We start from the raw sequence: 6,916 nt of genomic DNA on the forward strand, positions 1-6,916 counted from the left end.
TCAACAGACATTTACATCGACAGTCTGGCGTTATAATTTATTTGCTTTTGGTGTACTGTGGAGTGGGTAAAACTGTTTTTAATGGCAGGCTAGCAGATACCGTTGACTCGCGCTAGCCTAGCACCGGCGAACTATGCAACTTGAACGACTAGATGACATTTTTTGAAAACTGTCTCCACTGATAAATAACACTAAGGCTCACTTGGAAATGAGGCCCGATGTCCAAAATTCCGAACCACCCCTTTAACAGTTAAATCACTCACACCAGATGTTCTATTCGCGTTTGGTGTGAACGCACCATAAGACAATGCATGCACTGAGACAAAAATGCGTTTGCCCACTTATCTAAATATAGGGGAGACAGTGAAAAAACCCTAATTCAAAAAACGGTAGCGTGTTCCTTTAAACTTAAATACAATGTAAGTTGCTTTGGATAAAAGTGTCTGCCAAATGCATGAATGTAAATGTAATGTAAAATATATATATATTTTGGGTTACCTAATTCTGCATTCGACAAAATGGACAGCTAATGCTGAACCAGAGTCTGTTAGCTGGATGATGATTCTGCCCTTCATAGTCAGCATCCATGTTTTTGCTTAGAGAACAGACTCTCCTGAAACAGACAAAGTCACAGCAGCCTTTTAGTGATATTATAGTTCACAGAAATAAAATACAATAACAGAACTTGTTACTAACAACAACGACATGAGGGGTAAAGATGATGTAAGATATGATGTTGTATGGTGTTTATAGTTTTTAATAAATGAAACAACATTTAAAATATTAGTTAGCAAAATTTTGCTATATTGATAATGGTATATTGCTAACCCTTTCCTCCTCCTCCTCAAACGTCAACCTCTGTGTTTTAGTGGAGAGCGTCAGCAGTAATGTACAGTCCGGAGGGAATGGCTTCTGCAAATTCAAAATAAAGAACAGAAACTGATGGACGATTATTTAAAAGCACTTTAACTCTGCTGCCTGGTAAACCCGTTTTCTCCCCTTCCGTTGGTTTCATCGGCAGTTACATTATATTATGTTTGCCTGCTTAACTAACGCATACTTCAGCTAATTTAGTTGATGTCATCTTACTCACCTGTAGATGTCATCACCATTACGACGGCAATCACAAGACTCCAAAACACACCTCCGACATTGCAGACATGATTCAGACCACAAACTTGAAAATAAAACAAAAGATGTAATTAACAATGGTGCTGAAAGGGTTAGTTTACTTAAAAAATGAAAATGATGTATACTCAGCCTCATCTTGTTCACAACCTGTATTAATTTATTTCTTGTGCTGTATACAAAAGAAGATATTAAAAAATAACATGAGTAACCAAACAGTTTCTGGTCCCCATTGACATCCATAGTATTTTTTTATTATTATAGAAGTCAAACTGTTCCATTACCAACATTCTTCAAAATGTTCAGAAGAAAACTTCATGCAGGTTTAGAACAACTTGTGGGCAAGTAATTATGACAGAATTTCTTTTTGAGGTGCACTATTCCTTTAACTTATTTTTTCACGATAGCTCACTGTGCACGTTGTTACATCTGCCTAACTAGCTAAGTTGTGATAAATAGGGGACGGAACATACAAAAGTTATTATTTTTCTCTGTTTAATAAGTTTACTTCGGCTTATTTAGGTGAAGTTAACATACCTGTTGATGTTATCACCGTTAAGACGGCAATGAAAAGGCTCCAACACACCTCCATCGTTGCAGACTGCAGACATTATACAGCTCACAAACCTGAAAATAAATCAAAGCATATACTTGAAAATATTGTTTAAAAAAACTCACTTAAACAAGGGGTTCGTCTGTCTCACTTTACCTCAGTATTCCTCTGCCTCTTTAACGTAAGCTCGCCAGGCGAAGTCGTCTGTTAGTAATGTTAACCGCAACGAACTAACGTTAACGTGTCGTGAAATACTGAGGTAAAGTGAGATAGACGAAACCCTTGTTTAAGTGAGTTTTTTTAAACAATATTTTCAAGTATATGCTTCGGCTTATTTAGGTGAAGTTAACCTACCTGTTGATGTTATCACCGTTAAGACGGCAATGAAAAGGCTCCAACACACCTCCATCGTTGCAGACTGCAGACATTATACAGATCACAAACCTGAAAATAAATCAAAGCATATACTTGAAAATATTGTTTAAAAAACCTCACTTAAACAAGGGTTTCGTCTATCTCACTTTACCTCAGTATTTCATGACACGTTAACGTTAGTTCGTTGCGGTGTTACTAACCGACGACTTCGCCTGGCGAGCTTACGTTAAAGAGGCAGAGGAATACACAAACGTTATTGTTATCGTTTTACTAAAAGAATATTTCGGATAATATAGGTGAACTTAGCTTAACGTTACTTACCAGTTAATATTATCACCGTGACGGATATCCGGCCGACAGTCAGGAAAAAAAGGCACCAAAAACCATTCCGACGAAAACAAAAAGTCAAATCATGTTAGTTTGCTGTTAACATAAATGACAACATTTGCAAATGTTTGTTTTACATACAATAGAAATAATATACTAACCTTTTTGGAGTTACCGGTACATCTTTTGTCCACATTAACTGCCACTTCAACCATACAGTCCAAAAAAATTCAAAAGAAATCTCGCATTGGTCAGTTTTTCGCGGGCAAGTTTACTACTGTAAATTGATTTACAGTAGAGAAGAATTACAGTAGTGACCATATATTTTCCCATAATCCTTTGCTGTTTACAGTAACATACTGTATAAACATTTTACAGTATCTTACAGTACATATTACAGTAAAATACTGTTCAAATTACGGAAACCAGTTACAGTGCACCTTTGAAGGTGCTGCCAATTAGGATTCCGAGTTTGAGTTTGTTAGAAATTAAAAGTCCAACAAAAACAAGTACCTAATTCCGGTCTTTTATTCAGGCATATGAATGAACAATCACCAGCGCTGGGGAGACAACTGCTCAGCCCAAGATTCTTGGGTTATGGAATATATAGTGAAAGTTTAAGGGGAGTAATACAGATCTAACCAATAAAACCATACATTACATCATAACATATCATCTATACGTTATATAACAAGTCTATAGGCCTAAATGCTCAGTTTCCGGCTAGTTATCCATCCTAACATTTGGGTCCAGAAAGGCCCTTCCATGCTTTAGCATAAGTCGAGAAGAGACCCTTCCTCCCTTCGAACACAGAGGCATACATTAATGAATAACAGATGTGGCCATTACATTCATACAAAGGAATCCTACACTGCGTTCATTGTATGCTGAGACTTTAGATAGTTAAACTAAACTTCTAACAGAGTTCATTCAAAGTTTGGAGCGAAACAGCTCTGTTGCAGATACTAAAGTGTGAGTTGTGCCGGAAATTACCCAGGCACAGAGGGCCAAATGCCTGCCTCCTCATCAGTGAAGTCTATGAAATTGGCCCTGTGTAACCAACTCCGCTCTGGAGTGTACCTCCATTCTAAAATAGATGGGTCTGATGTACATTTGTTATTGGATACTGGTTCATAGGTATCAATTATACCTAAACCAGGAATGGTCAACGTCGCTCCTGAGTGCCACCATCCTGCAGAGTTTTCATGCAAATATAATCCGTTATGTTTTATGTGAACTTTTGCGGAACTGTTGCGGGAAAACATCTGATGTGTAACATTATATTATTCCTGTATTACAGTGGGTCTTAATATATAGGCCATCTGTCACATTAATGTTAATCAAATTATAAAAGAAAAGAGAGAATCACTCGCTGCTCTTGACTAAGCTGCTTTTGTAGTTTTAATAATCAATTTATTTAATGAACACACTAAAGTGATTTTTACATGATTATTTGTTTTTCTTACTTAAATGCTTCTGTTTAGATGTAAAATGAAAAAAAGTAATGCTCTATTTGTTTCTCTTATTTTGTATTTGATCTGTTTTTTTTTTTTTTTGCATCTTTGTTATTTGTATTAACAAAGATAAAATGAAAAATAGCTATATTATTTAGAAAAATTGACTTCCATTATAATGGATCAGCAAGGACCGTGGTTTCAGCTAAAAATCTTCTTTACATGTTCTACCGAATTAAAAAGGTAAAAAAGAAGGGGGGGGAGGGGGGGCTCAAGCCCCTGCCCCTTTTGTCTCAAAATGAGTGCCCTTCTCTGATCATTGTAAATAATAATAATTATTATAAATATTATAATAAATAACAATACACTTACACACCCTTGCCACTAACAATAATAATACAAACAAATATTATATAAAAAAAAAATTTGGCGGAGAAGTGGTAGGCGGAGTTTCCTTTGCAGCGCCTCGTATGCATTTAACGGTTCTGGTACGCACAACGCAGCAGTTCGCGCGAGTCTTCAAACGAGCAGCAGGTAACGTTAAAGCTAATACGGAAAATTACATTTATCCTACGATCACCATGCTACTCTAAAAGTTGCGGCAGCGAGCGAGTTATTCTTAACTATAATAAAAGTATAACTCGATTTCAGACGCATTCTGAGTGACAGTGACTACGTTTACATGCAGCCAAATTTCGGGTTATGGTCGGGTTAAGGTCACTATTCGGGTTTCTGAAACATTAGGGTTAACCCGTTTACATGCGTGAGCAGAGAGACGTACGGACAACCTTGACGCAATATGCGTCATTTCCGATTCTTCTTCCTGTATCCAAAGACAACAACAACAGCAGCACCCGGATAATGAATAGTTCGGGGCAGATAGCGATCGCCTTTGTTTGCGCTTTGATGCTGGTAACGTTACTGACCTCGCTCCAAAAGTATGCTGTGCTGCGTCTCGCCATGTTTACTTCCGGTATTCTGCACGCGGATTTTTGTATGCGCCGAGAAGTTCCTCTACTCAAAAGACCAAGATTCCTTGCGAATAGAACATGCGCAGAACACAAATCACTATGGGGATATCCCGATGCGCGTTTACATGACCAAAAATTCGGGTTAGAAAAGGGGTACCCCAGGTATAATATCCCGGTTTTTAAAATCCGGAATATGAGCATATCCGGGTTTTTGCCGGTGTTTACATGGCCGTTCACGACCGGGTTATTGCTAATATCCCGGTTTTGAACGGGTTATTGGCTGCATGTAAACGCAGTAAGTGACTACGTTTACATGCAGCCAATAACCCGTTCAAAACCGGGATATTAGCAATAACCCGGTCGCGAACGGCCATGTAAACACCGGCAAAAACCCGGATATGCTCATATTCCGGATTTTAAAAACCGGGATATTATACCTGGGGTACCCCTTTTCTAACCCGAATTTTTGGTCATGTAAACGCGCATCCGGATATCCCCATAGTGATTTGTGTTCTGCGCATGTTCTATTCGCAAGGAATCTTGGTCTTTTGAGTAGAGGAACTTCTCGGCGCATACAAAAATCCGCGTGCAGAATACCGGAAGTAAACATGGCGAGACGCAGCACAGCATACTTTTGGAGCGAGGTCAGTAACGTTACCAGCATCAAAGCGCAAACAAAGGCGATCGCTATCTGCCCCGAACTATTCATTATCCGGGTGCTGCTGTTGTTGTTGTCTTTGGATACAGGAAGAAGAATCGGAAATGACGCATATTGCGTCAAGGTTGTCCGTACGTCCAGACGCTAACCGCGCTTCGCCGTTTACATCGGGATATTGCAATTCCATGTATACAGGAGTAACTCTCTCTGCTCACGCATGTAAACGGGTTATCCCTAATGTTTCAGAAACCCGAATAGTGACCTTAAACCGACCATAACCCGAAATTTGGCTGCATGTAAACGTAGTCAGTGTTTTTCGTTTTTATCCAAGGAATAAAAGTGCAAGTGGAAATACATCTAGTTAAATGAAATCTTAAGTCAATGTCCAACTCTAAATTGTAAGGAACTTATATCTTTGATTTCATAGTAAAGCTTTACAATAATGTTCATTTGTTCATTACTCATGTATGAACTAGCATGAACTAACCATGAGCAACACATTTGTTACTGTATATCTTAGTTAATAATACAACTGTTAATTGTTTATTCATGTTATGTCACAGTCAGTGCATTAACTAATGATAACAAATACAACTTTTGATTTTAATGTTTTAGTAAATGCTGAAATTAATATTAACTAAGATTAATAAATGCTGTAAGTGCAGTTCATTATTAGCTAATGCTAACTAATTTAACTAATGAAACCTTACTGTAAAGTGTTACTGATTCATGATAGCTAACACTGTCTTTCATACATATAATACATACATTAAGTTTACAACATCAACAAAACTAAAAATTAGTTTTCCATAAAATTATTAATTTTACCTTCTTGATTCTCACTGTTTTGTTTGGTAAAGTAAATAATATTTAGTAATATTATCATAATTTCCCTATTTTCATTTGATGTGTTATGCATTCTAATAATTGTAAAAACATATTTTCTTAGAATGCCAAGGAAAGAAAGAATAATAAAAAAAAAAATCAAGGAACTCTATGATGCAGCCAAAGGAAGCATCCCTCTCACAAGTTGGCTGAATAGAGAGAATAAAAATGCAGGTACGGTACTGTTAAATTAAATATATACAAAAATTAGTGCCCTTTTTGGTCCCTCCGCCCCTGCCCCTGAGGAGGTCTGTGCACGCCACTGGTCAGCTGTGTTTCAGAAATATTCGAGTGACAGAGTCTCCCAGCATTACTGACTGAACTTCATGTGATTCAACCTGAAAAACACCTGCAGACCGAGATACACGGCTTACATATTTAAATCATGGAAATCTCCTTACCGTTGTAATTACCGTGATAATACTAAGAAAAATAGATTTATAACTTACCAATCAGACATAAACAAAACAAGCAACACAAATGTGCTATTCATTTCCGTAGGTTCTCAGATTGTCACATTACAAGTCCAAGTATAAGATGATGTAATATTATCTTATATATAATA

At 37.3% G+C, this 6,916-nt stretch overlaps 1 long non-coding RNA gene across 1 annotated transcript; it reads right to left on the reverse strand.

Annotated features, from left to right (window-relative positions):
• Positions 1–614: 614 nt before the first annotated feature.
• LOC130079687 (uncharacterized) lies at positions 615–1,718 on the reverse strand. The gene is made up of 3 exons (XR_008806482.1): positions 1,666–1,718; positions 1,094–1,177; positions 615–912 (listed from the first exon to the last, which is right to left on the reverse strand). It is a non-coding gene; the product is annotated as an uncharacterized LOC130079687 (long non-coding RNA).
• Between the last annotated feature and the right edge of the window lie 5,198 nt (positions 1,719–6,916).

This window comes from Rhinichthys klamathensis, unplaced genomic scaffold, assembly GCF_029890125.1.
Source record: "Rhinichthys klamathensis goyatoka isolate OS25496 unplaced genomic scaffold, OSU_Roscu_1.1 h1tg001250l_1, whole genome shotgun sequence".
Lineage (NCBI taxonomy): Eukaryota > Metazoa > Chordata > Actinopteri > Cypriniformes > Leuciscidae > Rhinichthys > Rhinichthys klamathensis.